Source organism: Leuciscus leuciscus (genome assembly GCF_965113295.1).
Source record: "Leuciscus leuciscus genome assembly, chromosome: 20".
Lineage (NCBI taxonomy): Eukaryota > Metazoa > Chordata > Actinopteri > Cypriniformes > Leuciscidae > Leuciscus > Leuciscus leuciscus.
In genome coordinates, this window is record NC_138744.1 from 19,149,444 (window position 1) to 19,169,753 (window position 20,310).

The 20,310-nt window shown below is 42.9% G+C and overlaps 2 protein-coding genes across 5 annotated transcripts in view; one reads left to right on the forward strand and one right to left on the reverse strand.

Annotated features, from left to right (window-relative positions):
- Positions 1-20,310, reverse strand: part of grin2db (glutamate receptor, ionotropic, N-methyl D-aspartate 2D, b) — an 87,383-nt gene that overhangs the window by 48,077 nt on the left and 18,996 nt on the right. The window lies entirely within an intron of this gene.
- LOC309483344 (uncharacterized protein) overlaps positions 1-20,310 on the forward strand; it is a 44,478-nt gene that overhangs the window by 7,857 nt on the left and 16,311 nt on the right. The window lies entirely within an intron of this gene.

Below are 20,310 nucleotides of genomic sequence, written 5' to 3' on the forward strand. Positions count from 1 at the left end.
TAAACGTCAGCTATTTAGAATGAAAGATGAAGGTTGTCATATTAATGTTGTACACTTGAGGGATCACCACATGATCTTTTAAGCCTAATGTTTTTCCTATCAGTTTCCATCCCTTTGAATGGGAATTCATCCCTTTGAATGCATTGATCTAGTTCATTTGTATAACTATGGTGTACTGACAGTATAGTTTTATATAGGCCTACTGTAATTAGTGTAGAAATATGTGAAAGGCTTATAGATCATTAAATGTTCATTAAACTTTTATAGACCCCAAAAAAGTTTTTTCAAATTGCCAGACATGATTCATTATATTGCTGTCCATTTAAAATGAAGATACAATTGTATAAATTTGCCTTTTGAAGAAAATACATATTTTACATACATACATTTAAGATTTCTATCAAGACCCTTATATATATATTGCAGTATGAATTAAAAAGGAAACATACATTTTCATATAACCTGACACCAGCTTATAAGCACATGCAGCACAAAAAATTATTCCAATGTATTTTTTTCTAACATGCTGTCTTAAATAATATGACAGTTTGTTCGGTGTAGTATTTCTGCATTCCAGTATTATAATTTCTACAAAATATTACATGATTTATTTATTACAGTGTTTACTTGGTTATGGGCCATTGACACCACAGAGCATCGCTTCGCTTCAGAAGGCCTTTATTAACCCCCTGGAGCTGTACGGATTACTTTTATGATGGATGGAAGCGCTTTTTTGGGGTTCAAAATCTCAATTACTATTCACCAGAGGTGGAAAGTAACTAATTACAAATACTTTCGTTACAGTACTGGAGTAGGCCTATATTTATTAATTTTTTCACTATAATTAAATTGTGGTACTTTTACTTTTAAGTATTCTACTTCGCTAAATTTATTTTTCACCTAAAGTACTTTGACAAGGGTGTTGACGGAGCAACAGGGAGGGCTGGCACTTTTCAAACTACTGCAGTGGAGCCCTGCACTTCAGCCAATAACCGACAGGTCTGACTCAGGAGCAAAACATTAGGCTGGGGGATGAGGCGTTCAAACCGCTTTTTGACAGTCAATCACTGGCGCTCGCATTTTTAATCAGTATCGTATCCACTTCATATTTTAAGTAAGAGTGGGCGCCGCCATTTTTTAAATACAATGTGTAAGATTTCCGATAAGCCACTTTCGCTAATCGTAGTTGTATTGTGAACCCGTGGTTCTCTTACGAGAGGTTCTCTCGTATTGCGTAAGTAGCTTACGCTGCGGGAAAAGTCATCTTTCTCGAGATATGAAGCCAAAAAATTATCCTTAATTTTTATAATCTTGTCAACGCAGTGCAGCAGCACGCAGACCTAGAGCAGGCTAACTAGCGTGCTCATTGGCTGCCCTGCCGCAACTGCAGCAGCCTACCAGTGAGCCTGGCGTGACGTCACGCCCAATGGGAGCGCTCAGCGCTCAGCGCCCCCGCGCGTCACGGCCCGTCAGAGGGGCGTGGCTTAGCTTATAAAAGGAGGCCCGGGGGCTGCTTTCTCTGATTTTTGTCTCTTCAGCGAAGCTCTCCGCATCGCTGGACTCTGAGGAAGCCGCCGTCGAATCTAGTGACCTGCAAGCCGAGGATTCGCCTGAGGAAGCCGGCCGTCATCGCCGCCTTCAGCATCCCTGCCTGCTTCGCTATCCGGCGATTATATCCTTTCTTTGCTATACGTTAAAATGCCTTGCATTTCCTGTAAAGCTCCGCTCAGCGACAGAGACCGCCACGTTATCTGCGCTCTCTGCCTGGGACCGGACCACGCAGCCATCGCCCTCTCTTCGAGTGGCTGCGAACTGTGCGAAGAACTACCGATGTCGACCCTGTGGGCTCGACTCGCCTTGTTCGACGCCCCCGCTGTCTCTCCGTCTGCCTCCGCCGGGCCGCGTAAGAAGAAACGCCGCTCTCAGAGGCCACCGGAACCTAGCTGAGCGCTCGCCGGAGCCCCTCCCGCGAGCCTCGCTATCTCCTTCTCCTCCCCTCCTTCCCGACACGCAGCGGCCGGCCTTTGCCCGCACTGCCGTCGCCTCAGAGGATGAAGCGGACCACGCTGCTATCGCAGACAGCTGCTATATCCTTGCCTCGGACAGCGAGGAGTGGTCGGGTTCTCACCGCTCCTCATCCTCAGCACAGGAGTCTAGCCGGTCCCGCTCCAGTGTCGACGCGGAACTTCTCCGCCTCCTCACCAAAGCGGTCGACCAATTGGGACTCGACTGGTCCCCACCGAAGGCGCCCGCGCCCAACAGGCTCGACGGGTGTTTTCTGCCTAGCCGCCGCCAAGCGCCTGCCTCTAGGTCAGCACCCTTCCTGCCCGAGCTCCACACTGAGCTCTCTAAGTTCTCCGCTAGACTCCGCTCTCCGGCCTCTTCGACTCTCTCCCAAGTGGACGGAGCCGCCGAGAAGGGATATACTCAAATTCCCCCGGTTGAGGAAGCTGTGGCAAAGCACCTTTGCCCGCCATCCGCCAGATGGCGCTCAAAGTCTGCCCTGCCGTCCAAGGCCTGCAGGACCACTTCAGCCCTCGTCGGCCGCGCCTTTGCTGCCGCCGGCCAGGCCGCTTCCTCCTGCACGCAGCTCGTCACAGCGCTCTGCTCTGCCTCCGTCTTCGCAGCGACGCCAGGGCGGCCGCCCTAGATCGCGCTCAGCCAGCCGCCACAGACCGCCTCCCCCCCGGGGACCCCGGCCCAAGGTAGCGCTGAAACCTGAGCCCGCGAAGTCCTCCTAGCAGCCGCAAGGAGGAAAAGATGGCTGAGTCCCGCCGCGGCCGGACCGCCATCAAAGCACCCAGCTCCGTCAGTCCCCTTAGGAAAGGCTACTGCAGCAGCTTACATCGCAGCCAACGAGCCAGTAACACAACTCGCTCGCCTGCACACAAACGCCGTTTTCACGGCGACCCAGAGAAATCTCAAAAAGAGTATTGTTTCGGGTTTCCCGGCTCACGCTGAAGGTGTCATGAGTGTAGAATATGTGCCCACACCCCTGTGTTCACCACTACACACAAACACGATCTCCCCGAGAGCGCACTCTCATAAAGCGGGCACGCGCCGCTCGAGTGCTAAGTGTAGAGAATGTGCCCACAATTCTGTGCCCACGCCTACCCACTGCCCGCTCTGTCACACTGTTATCCCGGGACGCTGATCCTTTAGAGCTCCCAAGCACTGGCCGTGTTGCGAATGTAAGCTCTGTGCCCGCTCACAAGCGCGCGCGCTTACCAACAAACACGTTAACCCCCATGCCACTCTCGCGCCACGGGTTTCTAGCAACAAAATGTGCTCCGTCCATAGCGACCGAGCCGTTTCGTGCTGTACAGCAAGTCACCACTGTCTGCGAGCCCCTGTATTCGAGCACCGGCAGCGCGCGCGCCGCCCCATCTTCTCTGATACAGGTTCCCCATCCCGCGCAGCGCGGCGATCCGAACCCAGAGACCATTCGACCCCTAGCAATGCGTGCGAAAGCATGGCAAGCTATCCAGGGCGTGTCAGAATGGGTGCTGAATACTATAATGCACGGCTATTCGCTTCAATTCGCTCGCCGTCCACCGCGCTTTTTAGCACGGACCAAGACGAGAGTGAGCAGAGAAGTGGCGCATCTGCTTCAGGCAGAAATAGCAAAGCTGCTGCACAAGGGGGCTATAGAACAGGTGCATCCTTCTCTGAGCGAGTCGGGCTTTTACAGCCATTATTTCCTCGTACCCAAGAAGGACGGAGCGCTAAGACCTATTTTAGATCTGAGACATTTGAACAAAGCTCTCATGAGACGGCCGTTCAAAATGATTACAACCAGACAAATTCTCGCGCAAATTCGCCCGGGAGACTGGTTTATCTCTCTCGATCTGAAGGACGCATATTTTCAGATCCAGATAACACCCCGTCACAGGCCATTCTTGAGATTCGCCTTCGACGGTCGGGCTTATCAGTACACCGTCCTGCCGTTCGGTCTATCTTTGGCACCCCGTACATTTACGAAGTGCATGGACGCGGCTCTCTCTCCCCTGAGAAGACAGGGGATGCGGATACTGAACTTTCTGGACGATTGGCTAATTCTGGCGCAGTCAGAGACAGAGCTTTTGTCTCACAGAACAGCGCTTCTCAGCCATCTGGAAAGCTTGGGTCTCTCAGTCAACTGGACCAAGAGCTCATTACTGCCCCGTCAGTCAATTTCCTTTCTCGGGATAGAACTGGACTCGGTGGCTATGACGGCCAGATTGTCAGAGCAGCGTACGCGCCGCATTCGACATCTCACCGCGTCTTTCCAGATGGGCAGTCACGCGCCGCTGAGGACATTCCAGCGAATCCTGGGGCATATGGCTTCAGCTGCAGCGGTGCTCCAGCTGGGCTTACTGCGCATGCGCCCGCTTCAACGCTGGCTGAAAGCGGGAGTGCCTCACCGAGCTTGGACTGCCGGCAGCTTACGAGTCAGGGTGAATCAGGGCTGTGTTTCAGCCCTCCAGCCCTGGCTGGCAGCCGAATGGTATCGCACAGGAGTGACGATGGGTGTTGTCTCGCACCGGAAAGTTGTCTCGACAGACGCGTCCAACCGAGGTTGGGGAGCGCTCTTCGAGGGCAGACCGGTCTTTGGCCATTGGTCAGACCAGGAGAGTCGCTGAGATGCTGGTGGTCGAGAACGCGCTCAAGCACTTCCTCCCACACCTACAGGGTCACCATGTACTAGTCCGTACGGACAACACGTCAGTGGTGGCCTATATGAACCGTCAAGGCGGTGTCAGATCCAAAAGGCTCTGCACCCTGGCGGAACGCCTCCTTGTGTGGGCTCAGCACTCACTGCGCTCGCTGAGAGCCGGGCACGTGCCGGGTCGCCTGAACGAGGGTCCAGACAGACTGTCCAGGGACAACGTTCCCCTGGGAGAGTGGTCTTTGCATCCCCAATCAGTCCAGTCACTGTGGCGCCGTTTCGGCAGAGCGAAAGTCGACCTCTTTGCGTCAATAGACAATGCGCACTGCTCAAGGTTCTTTTCAAAGAACGAGGACGCGCTGGCCCAAGCCTGGCCCACCGGCCCGCTATACGCTTTTCCCCCGGTCTCTCTGTTGCCACAAGTCATCAGGAGAATCAGGGAAGCGCGCCACACGGTGCTCCTCATAGCCCCGTATTGGGAGAATCAGACATGGTTCCCGGAATTAATACGGCTGGCAGACACAGCTCCCTGGCCGATACCGGTGAGAAGAGACCTTCTCTCTCAAGCCCGCGGCTCGATCTTGCATCCTCATCCAGAGCGCTGGTCTCTGCATGCATGGAACCTCAACGGATACCCGTTGACTTGCCAACAGGGGTTGTGAACACGATCACACAGTCCAGAGCTCCCTCTATGAGGCAGCTCTACGCGTCTAAATGGTCTGTGTTTAATAAATGGTGCACCGCCAAAGGGCTGGATCCACAAGCATGTGGGGTGTCGCGTGTGCTTTGTTTCCTCCAAGAGCTGCTGGACTTGGGCAGGTCTCCATCCACGCTCAAAGTATATGTTGCGGCCATCTCAGCTTTCGCTGACTCGGCGCTGGGCCGCGCATTAGGGAGAAACGAATACATCATCCGCTTCCTGAGAGGAGCTAGGAGGATGAACCCCCCGCGACCCCCTTCGGTTCCTATTTGGGATCTTTCCCTGGTCCTAGAGGCCATGAAAGCGCATCCCTTTGAACCCATGGAAACGGTGGATATGAAATACCTCACGCTCAAAACCGTTTTTCTGATAGTCTTCAGTCAAACGTGTGGGTGACCTCCATGCGTTATCAGTTAACGCCTCATGCCTGGAGTTCGGACCTAATGACTCTAAAGTCATTCTCAGACCAAGGCATGGTTACGTCCCCAAAGTTTTGGACACACCCTTCAGAGCACAGGTCATTTCTCTCTCAGCTTTGCCGGCAACCGGCAGCGAGGTTGACAGTAACCTCCTTTGCCCTGTCAGAGCACTGAGATATTACATTACGCGCTCCGCCGCCGCCAGGCGCTCGGAGCAGCTTTTCGTTTCGTTTGGTGGGCGCACTAAGGGTCTCGCCGCCTCGAAACACAGTCTGTCCAGATGGATAGTGGACGCTATCGCAGCTGCTTATGCGTCTAAGGACCTGCAGTGCCCACTGGGCATCAGAGCCCACTCTACTAGAGGCATGGCCTCGTCGTGGGCTTGGTCTAGCGGAATTTCCATTCATGACATTTGTACGGCGGCGGGCTGGGCCTCCCCCTCTACATTTGTTAGATTTTACAATCTGGAAGTTCCCGCCCTGCAGGCGAAACTTTTATCAGTCTAAATCTCGCGTAAGCCGGCCCACTTCTGTGCGCGGGCTACTGCTGCTGATTTAGTTCTCCTGGTTGAGCTGTACCATACAAGGGTTTGTCAGTCAGACCGGCCGCGCCGCTCTGTATGCCCTATTGTGTGCTTGTGTACTTGCGCTAGCCATCATATTGGCCGCCTGGCTCACACTCTTTGTGTTCCCCGGACTTCCCTGGGACTCATTTAGTGGATGCTGGGCGCGCACGGCGTTGACAAGGGAGTTCCCGCAGCGTAAGCTACTTACGCAATACGAGAGAACCTCTCGTAAGAGAACGTATCGGTTACCTAACGTAACCTCTGTTCTCTCTAGAAGAGGGAACGAGTATTGCGTAACCTGCCGAGCTCGCGCCACGAGCTCATTCGCTTCAAGCGACAAAAACCAGAGAAAGCAGCCCCCGAGCCTCCTTTTATAAGCTAAGCCACGCCCCTCTGACAGGCCGTGACGCGCGGGGGCGCTGAGCGCTCCAATTGGGCGTGACGTCACGCCAGGCTCACTGGTAGGCTGCTGCAGTTGCGGCAGGGCAGCCAATGAGCTCGCTAGTTAGCCTGCTCTAGGTCTGCGTGCTGCTGCATTGCGTTGACAAGATTATAAAAATTAAGGATAATTTTTTGGCTTCATATCTCGAGAAAGATGACTTTTCCCGCAGCGTAAGCTACTTACGCAATACTCGTTCCCTCTTCTAGAGAGAACAGAGGTTACGTTAGGTAACCGATACGTTTTGACTGTCTAGCTAACTTTTAATATGGACTACAGACAGACTGGCATCCTTTGTGCAGTTAGTGGGTCCCAACCGTGCTATAATAGAGTGGTTCAAGCGTAAAAAAATATCTGCAAGATATTTGTTTTGACCATAATCCACGAACCAGCACTGAATGTGGATGTGGGGCACCCTATGATATGCACACTGCAAGAAGCTCATTGGCTTTGGTTAAAAGCATCATTGTAATGCGTGAACACGCTGGCAATGCAAGTTGCTTGTTTTGCTAGTTTTAGTCGAATAGTTAACAGTGTATCTGTTGCATTAACCGTTCAATCGCCATTTTGAGTACTTTGCATGCACATGCTTAATTGTGTGACACGATGCAGAAAAGGTGAAATGGTGTATGTAAAATTATTTTATTAAGGTTCTAAACGCAGTTATAGCCTATTTCTCTTGTGTGTATTTGAGCAACACATTTGTTAGAAACCGACCAAATTTCTGTATGTTTGCTCTTTCCACTTCGTTAATGGCAGACCCACAGATGATCATCCCATTAATATTTGGCCACTTCTTTACGATAGAAATGCTACAGTCAGTCACTGTAATTTCTTGAACAATAACATGTGGACATCAAAACATGCAAACTCAGAGTGAGGGTTTAAACTTTTATTTTGAAATAATCCCGATGAATGAACAGTTTCTTTTCATATTTAGAAACATATTGATGTATTCTCCTGTTTTGGCATAGTTTTATAGATGATTTACAAATCTGATGAAATGGCACACAATGCGTTTCCAGATGAACATCATAAGCAACCCAAACTCACAGAATATGCAGAGATGCCGTTTGTTAAACGAGCTGCTGAGAAGTGCATCGAAGATCCGTCTCTGAGTGACAACACAAAATAATTGAAAATATTCTCAGAAGATGTCAGGCCACTTCTTCATTTCATCCCCCAGTGTGTTATACACTGGTAAATGGTAAATATTGGTAAATATTTACCATCATGGTGTTTCATAGTGTTTTGTGCGTGCTCCCACAACATTGCTCCTTACCCACCAGCGCGAAACGGAAGCCTAACACAATAGAAGGAAATACATCATCGTATAACTTCTGCGTTGCAAAATAAGGTGGATACTGTGTACGTACGTGTACGTATTTTGATTTTAAATTGTAATTTTGGTAGCTCCTGAAATGGTTTCAGGAGCAGGAGCTACCAAAATTACAATTGGGTCATACCATTGATATTACCAGAGCACTGAGCAGGTGAAGTAAATAGAAAACCTTGCTCATACAAGTATGCAGTTATTGCATGGATGGAGCAAGAACAATGTACAGTAAGTGTCTAAAATGCAGGCACATAGCTCAGTTTAATAGTTAAGCTTGCCCTTTTTATCAATGCAGTTAAACAATGTACAAAGCAAACTTTGTACAAAGCTGAAAATAACCTCAACATTAGCAACAGTGAAATAAGATCGCATGATGTATCTGTCAATCAGATGCACGTAAAAGTGTAGTTCATTACTATAGCAACAGTGGGCTCCCGGCACATTTTTGGTATAATGAAAAAAGAGCATTTTATGTAACATGTTAACCCGTACCCCCACTTTTGTTTAATTGTTTTTAATCCCTCATTTGATCAGACCTCTCACTTAGCCGAGAAGATAACTTATCTGAAAGCAAAATGACTCAAGACAAATCCTTCCTTTAAGTTCGTCCAGGGAGACAGGTTTAAGAGCAGAAAACACAAGAGCTGTAAGAAACTTCGCTTAGCACATCTACCGTCTGTCGCCGGAGCGCATTACTGTTATCAGACTGAGGAGCCAACTTTCGCCCAAATATGGATTTTTATTTTTATTTTTTTAACATGAACATGTAAAACAATAAACACAATAACCATATGCCAACTCTGGTGTATGTACTGAATGTTCTGCACAATAACTGGCGCAGTCTGCTTTATTAGCGTTTTTATTGCTTCAGTTTTAAAATGCTTTTCTACAGTATATTTTGATTCACACATTGTTTAATGTTTTCAACTAAAATAAAATTTCAAGATATAAAGTATGCTAAGCTTTGTTGTGTAGCTATATCAGCTAATCATAAGCTTGTTCAGAAATGGTGACAAAAACGTAATGATTAAAAAATAACGCCTTTCTTGTTAAACTTCATTAAAATTTAAACGAATAGGCCTATTCGTTTTTTATGAGGCCAAATACTCGAATACAATATTTTGGAAAAACGCCCATCTCTAGTACACATAATCTGTGTATCATTTGTTCAGTCATTTTTTTATTTAATATTTAAAGTAGAAAAATGAGAAAACAGTTCCTTTTTCATAAAAAAAAAAAAAAAGGAAAAACAAGAATTCAGCTTGATTTTTCGTTTTAATAAAAAAACAAAAAAGGAACTGTTTTCTAATTTTTCTACTTTCAATATAGAATTTTTTTTTTTAAACGACTGAACGAATGATACACGGATTCACATAGGCCTAGACTACTTATTAATTTAGTCAATCTGTAAATTTCTTTATTCTTTGAATACAAAAAAAAAAGGGAGCTCCATTTTCACCTCACAATTATCGTGGCTAAAAGAATAGAGTTATTTTTAAATACCACACTTATCAGTCAACACCGTTATATACTGCAACATGCCTATAACAACTATGCCAGCGGTTTCCTGCCCTTCCTTCCCCCTTCCAAAAAAACACACACCACAACAAATGGACAACACAAAGCTTGAGACATGAGATGGACTGCATTCACAAACACTGGCTGGATCTGGGGCCATATGCATTGACAGCTCGTGATCATAATGGCTGAGCCCATGACTGCACTGGCTGTGAGAATGCTCCCCTTTACTGCACGGCTGTAAACACAGCTCGTAAAATGCTTAGCATGCACCGTGATGACCGACGCTATCGAAAGCACTTTAGCTGACAAACGACCACGTCATCCATCAACCTTCCACACAGGCACAGATCCTCGGCACAATAACAAAGCCCATGCTGCACTGCACAAAAACATTACTACACTATTTAGATACCATGAGTATGTTGAACGCGTTTAACAGAGATGTTGCTGTATCACTATAAAGAAGTGAGTTTAATCTAGTTCAACTCCAAGATCTCTACTTCAAGAGTGCGGTACAAAGTAATCTTACTCACAAGACAATAGCTGTCTTATCTTGCTCCTTTACCAGATTTTCATCCTTAATCTCAGCAGACTAAGAGAAAACAAGCCGTTTCCCATTTTCATCTCTTCAGCGATAAACAACATGCAGACTATAATGCCCTGACAAATTAAGAAAATCAAATGTTTCCATTCTGTAAGGTGTTTGTACCACATTTCATAAAAATGTAAACAGAAAGTACAAAAAAATTGTTCAAACCTCTCCACCAGTTGGTAAATTGGTTAAACATTCACATTTAATCAGCAACTTGGTTGGTAAACTGAGCTGCCAAGAAGTTGCAGATCTATTGCAAGTCAATGAGTAAAAGGTTGTAGGTTTGAATCCCACAAGGAGCAATTTATGAACTATTATCATTGTGCCCTTGGGCAAGACACTTAACCTTAGGTTGCTCCAGGGGGGCCTTCCCTGTAATACTCTTTGGATAAAAGTGTCAGCTAAATGATCAAATAGCAAAGTGCTCCCAGCATATTTTTTTCCCCAAATACAAAACTCTTAGGACCTGACAGAGGTCTATGAAAAAGAGAGGTAAGTGCACTCCTAGGGCCTCATCTCCAAAGCATTTCTGCAACTAAATGCATTTCTCATTTGGCTTGATTTCCCCCTTTTTAAAATGATTTTGTTCTAAGACAATCCTACGGTGGCCGAGAGAGCTCAACGCGCTGCAACTGAAGAAAACACATGCACGTAGAAAAATGCGCTGCAAATAATGAAAACATCTTCATCAGTTTAACAACACATGTGTGCTCCAAATACTCACAACGCGTTGCAAACGTTCACCACACAAGCAAATACAGAAACACGCTGCAAATAGCACAGACCACAACGGAAATGTTTCCAGGGGACCCCAATAAGTGACGAACCCGGCTGGGACATGCTTATTGCTCGTGAGCATGCCTATGCCCTACTCCCTTTGAAGGGCAGAGCCCTTGAAGTGTGGACTTTGGAGTGAGCAGGAGTGACCATTTTGTAGCCGTTTGGATCGCACTTGGTGAAGGTAGCAACGAAAGACAACGTCATTTCCTCATTTTCACCAGGGATGTTCCCATGACAACGCAGCACGGTGAGAATCAGCTGAATAGCTGTTCTTACGACAGAAATGTCTTATTATTGCTGTTAACATAACTGTGGCAAATAAATATACATTTTATACAAAAAAGGTTTTAAAATATGCGTTTAAAATCTGTGTGTGAGTGTCTCAACTTTAAAACTTGCCTTGTCATCTTTGGACCCTGCATTAGCTAACATTTTTATGAAACTTATTTAAACATAGCATGACAAAAATTGTACAATGTAACTGATATAGATTAATATCTTACCCTTGTGTTCTTTTTCTCTATCTTATCTATTTATTTATTTTAGTTTTCAGCTCATTGTTAACTCTTCTTTTCTCATTTGTATTCTGATGACTTTGAACATACAGTATTGTCAATACATTTTGTATATTGTATACAAAGTTATATGTCATAAACATGTCATCTCTGTGTGTTCTGCAAAAAAAGAAAAAGAAAAAAAAAGAAAAAAAAAGTAGAATTTGAGCAATAAGCATGTCCCAGCCAGGTTCGGCACTTATTGGGGTCCCCTGGAAACATTTCCGTTGTGGTCTGTGCTATTTGCAGTGCGTTTCTGTATTTGGTTGTGTTGTGAGTATTTGGAGAACACATGTGTTGTTAAACTGATGAAGATGTTTTCATAATTTGCGGGTGTTTTTTCTATTTGCATGTGTTTTCTTCAGTTGCAGTGCGTTGAGCTCTCTCGGCCACCGTACAATCCATTTGTTTGAGAGAAGTAGATTAGCTGTTCCAAAACCTAGTGAGCTGCCTTGCTGTCTACATGGGCATCTCTGTGTACTGTACAAATAGGGTTCCTCTCACACAGTGCATGGAAGACTCAATACAGGAAGCACAAGTGGAGTGATTGAATAATCTAATTGGGCTGTTGACCTTTGAGATGAAATGCTGTACTCCATCTGAAAGCATTTTAAACAGAACTAGCTAATTATTAAAAAAATTTATACATGCAGCATTAATGACTTTTATTATTTAAAAGACTACATGGAATATTTCCAAAATTAATTTGTCACACCACAAATGAAGCAATACAGGAAAAAAAAGTGATTAAAAACCATTACAATAAACCTTTAAAAAAATTACGAAAATATGTCCTTTATCTTAGAAATCCACTCAAATTTTAACCTAAAATCTAGATATTGATTTTAAAATTGCTTACATCAACCACCCGATAAGGTTAAATATAGTCCAATCATGACAACTCTCGATTGTAGTTTTGGCATGTTAATGAAAATGGAATGTTGATGTGTATTTGTATGTATTTGGTCTAATTTGCTACATGCTGCTTGCTACTGCCATTAGATACACAGACGTAGGGCTGGGCGATATGACAAATCTCAATTCACGATTTAAGTAATCGACATATATCATGATATAGTACCTTTTCTGTATATTCAATCAATTAATAGTTTTTTTATATATATATATATATATATATATATATATATTTGCCACATGGGAAAGACAATTTCTTTTCTACATTTTAAAGTGTATAGCCTACTCAGAAATGTAGTCATTCAAAGCGAGTATTTTTCTCCCTTTATTTAGAACTTCTGGGCAAATGTTTGATTAAGAATGTTGAAATGTAAAATATGAATGAAATCTAAAACACTTTTCAAAAACAAATGATTACAGGTCCAACATAAAATAGTGCTTTTTGAAACCAGCGAAAATTGCAGGATAGTGTAGAACATCACACAACGTCACATCACGCACTTAAAGCGCTTCTGTGAACGGAGAAAACAGAATAAAACGAAATATATAAAACTAATAATATATAGACCTATACGCAAAATACAGGCTATTTCACATAAATAATTGTAACAAAACAAAAGGAAACTTTTTGCTGAGCTTCGGTTCATTGTGACGGGGTCCAAAGTTCACGGAAAGGAAACCGAGACGGCAGAAAACGGCATGGTGCTTGTTTTCTGTAATTTTCAAAAGCTTTACAGTTTTGAATCAATTCTTGCTTCTATCCGTATGACCATAAATTACGGAGTAGGCCAACAGGTTTCTCAGAAGGACAACAATCCCTGTAATCGCTCCGGCATCTCACGTTCTAGCATTGTTAACTTGACATCGCAGCCTGTTCATTATCAAAATAAAATAGTCAACCAAACATATAGAAAGTTAACCAAACGATGTCCATGTTACAGAGGTAGCCCCTCGTTTAGGATCGAGCTCCCAGATTTGTCCTGGCTGGTCCTTCTCCTGCTCGGACTCTACGGAGCCAACCGGTTCTGTCTCCCCTTCACTCGCCATGCTGTTATTCACGTTCCCGCCTGCATCCCCATGGTTGCGTGTAAGATTGCAGTCATCCAAATTATGAAATTTGCAGTAAACAATGTATTTTGCGACACCACGAAATAAATGATAGAGCATAATATGAAACGATATACTTTTTATTTCATCCATATTTCGTCCATATCGCCAGCCCAACACAGACATGCTGATGTGAGCATGTAAGATATGCTGCTGCTTCATGAATAGCACACATACATCCCATAGCAGATATAGGCAGGTGGAGCTGGAGGGTTTTTTCATACAGCGAAAACTAAACCAAACTATTTATATGCTGAGAAAGCAATCTCATTGGTTGCAGAATCAGCAAAGGCCAATCAGCTTGTGCCATGTGGTAATGGTGAGATAGCTTGCAGATTGTATTTAATCAGCCTGTGCCATCTAGAGATTTTGACTAAACTAGATATGGCACACACACTTTTTTTTCTTCAAATTATAAGTGAACTATAAATTAGTTAACATTTATCTCACTTCTCTGCCATATTAAATTTATTTCACTAAGCTCATTTCAGTGCATTATGGAATTGCCTTCTCCACAAAGAATACATGAATTGCCTTAGAATTTGGCCAAAAGAAGGTATAGGAGGCAGAAAAATGTAAATGCTTTTTGGAACAGGCTTTGAGTCAGAAGTACAACTATGATGCCATAAAATTCTACATAGGCAGCTCACTAGCTAATGTACACTTACCTACTAGGGTTGTTACAGTACCAAATTTTCAGTAGTCTGTACCAATACCAATAAAATTTTGCGGTTCTCTGTACCAATTTTGGTATCAGGGCAAAAACTGTTGAATTGAGTACTTTAAAAACTGTTGTCACAACATCGCATTTTCCGATTCAATCCCGCATTTAAATACAGTTGTCAAACCAGAAACTTGAAAAAATAAGCAAGTGAAGAGCCCTCCCTTCATATTCACTAAGTTCATATTTGTTCACACAAATTATTTTTTCCATTCCGCTGCGCTACTTTTCCATGATTTTTTTATGTAAACACGTGCTTGACAGACGTCTTTAACAGCTGCGCTCAAGTCTCGTGTCCTTTGCACAGTCTCGCGCTTAACACAGCATTCTAAAAAAGTGGTGCTCAGGTTAAAATAAGTTAAACTTTTAAAAACCGCATCTTTAGATGCATCTCTTTTTTTTGTTCCACTGACCTGCATCTACGTTTTTACAGCAAAAACACGTTCTGTGTGAACCGGCCCTAAGGCTGTCAATTTCTATAGTGTCACTGAAATCTCTGAATTCTGTAGGCCTACTCTCGCTAAAACTCTCATTATAATAAAAAAAAGCAACAAATCTCTTATTGTGCTTACACTTTGTTGGTTATAATGAAATAATTCACTAGCGAGCAGCTCGCGTTGGACAGCGGTGTTAAGTGGATTCTGACCAGTGTTGCCAGATTGAAAATGTTCAAGTATCGTACCAGAAGCTCAAAATTATCGTATTTGGAAGAAAATGATCGTACACGAGTCAAACCTGTACAAAATACATAATGAAAATGACAGACAGTCAAGAAATCTCCAACGGGGGGGGGGGGGGGGGGGGGGGGGGGGGGGGGTTCGGTTCTTACAATTAATTGGTTGGGTCCTTACATGCGCTTCGTGAGGCACACTAGCACACACACGCAAGGTCTCTCGCTCCCTCTCTCTACAAGTTCTTCCCCCGGTAGACGTAGAATCCACAGCTAGATCAATGAGAAACCCTATGATTACAACGACCATCATTTGAAGTGTCACATAGGTCTGAAATTATCGTACATTATAGGATTTTTTCCATTATTGATCGTACATCGTACAGAGGTCATAATTATCGTACATCTGGCAACACTGATTCTGACTAACTTCCTGACTAGCTCTCTGATAGGCCACTGCATTCACATGCTCAACAGATATGATTGTGATTGGCTACAACTCTCCACGCTTGTAAAAACACTCTGTAAACAGAAATCTATGACTCACAGAGAGCACTCAAACAAACACGAAAGTGAGCGTTTGAAAGCAGCGTCTATCAGCGGGTACCGAATACTGGTTACTGCAGAAATTAAGGTACCATCAACTTTATTTTTAGTAACGATTGTTACTGGTAGCACAAGTCCGTTTGACAACCCCATTCCCTGCTATATAGCCTAGTATTCAAAAAAACGGTAGGTGAAAATATCATTGACCTACTAATTCCGACATGATTCTGGAGTGCGCATTTTATATTTTACCATCCCATAAGGCCACAGGAGAAGAGTCATGAATGGCAGAGAAGCAACACCATAGATCACAACAGAGCCAACAAGGCGGGTCTGGATTTCATTCATACTACACACATTTATAACATAAAACAAAAGTTTAACAGATGCAGTTCTTCATTAAATTAACCTACTGAGTATGCAATTTCGAACAGAGTAGGTTTTGGAACCATATTTGTGTCTACATCAAATAAATTCAATACAAATAGATGAAAAATGAGCAGCCAGTTGACACAGACTTTTTTTTTTTTAAGTCTTGAAAATGAGAAATTTCACGAATGTTGATATTGGTCTTAAATAATAACCATTCCACTTTCCTTCATTGTGACTCAAAACCAGCACAACATTCACTGTCAGAAATAGCAGAGCCTCGATGGCAGCCTCTTTCTCATTATCTCGTAATTTATTTCACTGATGAAGGCAGGAAGCAGAGATGTTTGAAACAGCAGCCACATCTAAACAAATAAACAAGAACAACATTATAGGAAAAAAAAAAAACCTCTCAGTGTGAATCATTTTTCTCAATTCATTCTGGAAAACCTGAGAGCTGAAATGAGAAATTTTTGAGCTGGCCTTTCCACACAGCCCTCTATGCAGCATTTTTGCTCACTTTCTCTCTCACACTCACTCACATTTTCCCACTCTCTTTCTGCCTTCTGTTTGGAGGCCCTGAACTGCTTTAAAGGTTGAAGAACACTATGTTCTTGTGTAGCGTGCCAGCTGATCACACCGTGCCTCTGCCTCAAACGTGCACATGTTCGTGGTTATACTGAGTCGATTTGATCCAACAGGCTCCTCTGTCCCCATTCACAAAACAAAGAAACACCTTTGAATCCTCCCATTCATAAATCAGCACCCTAATAACTTCCATTCACTAAAAACAACCCCCATGGCCTCTATTAACATAACAAGCTAAGCCAAATACATTAATTTGCCCAATTTATCCATGCTGAGAAAACAAGTTTCCTGTCCATAAGAAAAGAACAATTTCACAAGCCATTCTAATAAAATAGATCCTCTGCAATTCATTCACTGCATTTGCAAAAGAACAATGCTCCTAATTCACTTTGCTTTATTTACCTTATGAAACATCCTTACACTCGTCCTTACAATCCTAAAAACAGCCCCTCAAACAATATCATGCCATGTCTCCGCCCAATTTTCACCAACTATGGTATCCAACATTTTCCAACCCAGGCTGATTGAAAAAGCATGCCTGTAGCAACATTTATGCAAAATTATATTACATTGCTTCTTGCACATTTTGCAACACTTTCAAATTGAAATGTTGCATGAGTGGCTCTAAAACTGTGTTCAGTTTTATCTGAAATAGATGAACGTGAATCTGGCAACATTTGATTACATTGGTTGCACATATTGTGTATCATGCAATCAGTTCGGAAATGAAATGTCCGGTGAGTGGCGCTTGTGTTAATGCTCTATTGCATTAAAAAAATAACGTACCACCTAAACCCTACCCTAAACCTAACTCAAGGTGTATCAAACAATACACGAAAAGTGTATTGAAAAGTGAGGGATAAAAGGCATTTGCTGAAGCAACCATGCCATTTTAGCTTGCTTCCACAAGTAGGCCTGTTAGTTTAAAAATCAAGCAGTATGGTAAAAGTGTTTTGAGGTCACAAAATAATATTGTGCAAGGAACTGCATGAAAATAAGTCTTTATTAACTTATAATCTGCCCGTGTAATCATAATTTGTGTGAAAAGGATTAAAAGTTGCATGTGTTATACCGCCACTAGTGGTCATTTCAGCTGGAAACACAGTGAATTGCATGTACGTTTTTGGAGTTTTGTAAAAATGTAGGTAGAGGCACATTTTTCCAATGAGCCTAGGTTGAATATTTGGCTGCTATTCAGAGGCTCTGCATTGATGAATGGGCTCCTGGAAACTGCTACCAGCCGGCAGCTGGCTCCGAGGACCCTCGAGTAAGAGTTCAGCGCCACAAACCTCCGTGGCGGTCTCTACATGATGCCCTGCCTGGGGTTGGCTCAACCAGCACATCCCTTAAGCTTCCAGGCCCCACTGAGATCCTGCATCCTGCCTTTCTGTCAAGCACAATGGAGTGTTTTAAGGATTAGACCAGTTCTAAGGACACACCGAGGGAAATGCCGTGAGTCAACTTGGATCATACACCATCCAAAATCTATGAGCCCTTGGGCAGTGTCTGCCCTTAGATCCGACTTCACCCTCTACACCACCAGTCCTCAGAAGATCCTAGCTTCTGTATAACCCACAAAGAATCTGAGCACCTCAAGGCAGGATATGGATTTATTTAACAAGTGTTGGTCGTTGAATTTACTTTTTCCTTGTACAGGTGGATTTAACTAGAAGCTGATTTATTGCAGCTTTAAAAGATTGTTAGCACTAAACAACAGCGGTAAATGATGCGTGTAAGTCAAGCTTCAGCTGTTGAATCAAAGCTCCTCTAAAGAAAGGCACTCAAACCGACTCTTAACTAAAATTTAATTATAAATGACCAGGAATGGCCTCCTCCTGCCTCTATCCACAGATAATTGACTACCATGAGCATTAGCTATTCATTGGTTGCCTAGATTAATCGCACAGTTTCATTTAAAAAAAAACTGAAAAACCTCATTAACTTGGTTGGGGGTTTAGTAAAATATAAATATATAGGCTATATATATATATATATAAAAAAACAGTTGCCCTGTGTTGTGCCACCCTAACATTTGAATATGATTGAGATTTTAAGTGGAAATTGCCCTGGAGAAAGAGACCCGACTTCCTGAGAGCGGGGGAAATAAGCAAGCCAGGAGATGCAATCCATCAGGGAGAGTGGCCTCTTCGCTGAGCGCTACAGTGCAAAAAGACCATTATCCAGCAAAAACACACAGATTTAGATGCAATGATATCATAACAGTCAGGTCAACGACGCAACACTTTTTTTTTTTTTATTATCTAAATTTCCTCCAATACTACTCATTAAAAATGCAATGGCATTGACTAGAATACACATTGCCTACGATGAGCATGTTTGCAATTTCATAATAGCAAAAAGTTAAGAAAACTTAATTAAGAAAAGTACCCTCACTGAAACAAAATCTTAATATTAAAACCTCAAGTAGTTTTACATATTTTTATTATAATTTTTTAGAAGAAAAATTTTAACAAAGCCTCGTTAGTGCTTAGTGCCGTATTTGAAAAACTTTTGTACATCAAATCAAAGCCAGGTACTGTAGTGCAACCAAGCAACATGTGATGACCCTCATGATTGTCAATAAGTAGGCTATATTAAACTATCAGCTAATTTGACCTTTTTATGACAAGGCAGGCAAGTTCAGGTTATAAAATGTCATGTGGTGCGACTCCCCCAAAAACTACAAATGAATAATTCATGATTTGTAATATATAGGACTACAATATATATAGCTAATTTTGCAAAGATCTCCGAATATTTTTCCACAACTATATAGTAGGCTATATTTTTTTGAGTAAATAAATTCAACTTTTCTTGAAAATTGTATAATCGGTTTTCAAAACAATATGAAACCAACATGAATAAAAATAACTTGGCACAAACTAAAAACAACTGTGTCAAACTACATTTTTAAAAGTTTATTCCTTACATTTATCATGGACACTCTTACAGTAGGCTACATGTCATTGACCCAGTCATTGAATATGAATCAACTATGAGTGTTTTTGTTTTGTTTTAAATTTTTTTGTGATGATTATCACAAAATCAAATGATTGTCATGTTTCGCTATGTAGTTTTATTCAGCGGGCAGCCCAACAAGCATATTGTTTTACATTTTTGGCAAATCAGGAATGAAGTCTTTCAAAAAACCTAATGAAGCATCTGATGAGCATCCAAAAATGAAAGGCGGTTACAGTTCTACATGAGCCAAAGTGAATGTAGAGCTCCTATCTGTTCAGTGCGGTGGGGAGAGAAAGGATTGGGAGCCAGTGGAGTGGCACAGGATGAGTGGGAGGTGCTGATGAGAGGAGATGAAGGAGGAGGAGAGCTCGAGCTGAAAGCCAGCAGTCTTAAAGCATCCCTCCTCACACCTCTCAGACACACACCGCTGTGAGGAGGGAGCTTCACTGACGACAGCTGCATAATAATAGTAGAACAATGCGTGTAGTCACACACTGAAGAAAAAAATTATACTTTGAAAAAATACTCTATAATTTGTTACAGCAAAATGAATTAGTTTCTCAAATTATATGTATTTAGTTTCAAATCTTAAATTTTGATTTAATATTAATCAAAAAAATATTTATTTTCCATTTTATTATAAATATCATACTTTATATATTTTCTTTAGACATAAGCCAAAATGTTACTTAAAGGTATAGAAGAGGATGTTTTACTTCCTGGTGGGTAACCTATACTATTGGTCCTCCTAATTGTCAATCATTCTGGTGAATCAATCAAACTTTTCAAAAAGTGGAGAGGGCGGGTCCTCCGCTATACCTTTAATGTAGGTATCAATATAATATTTTTGGGGCTTTTTACTTAAATTAATTTCACCAT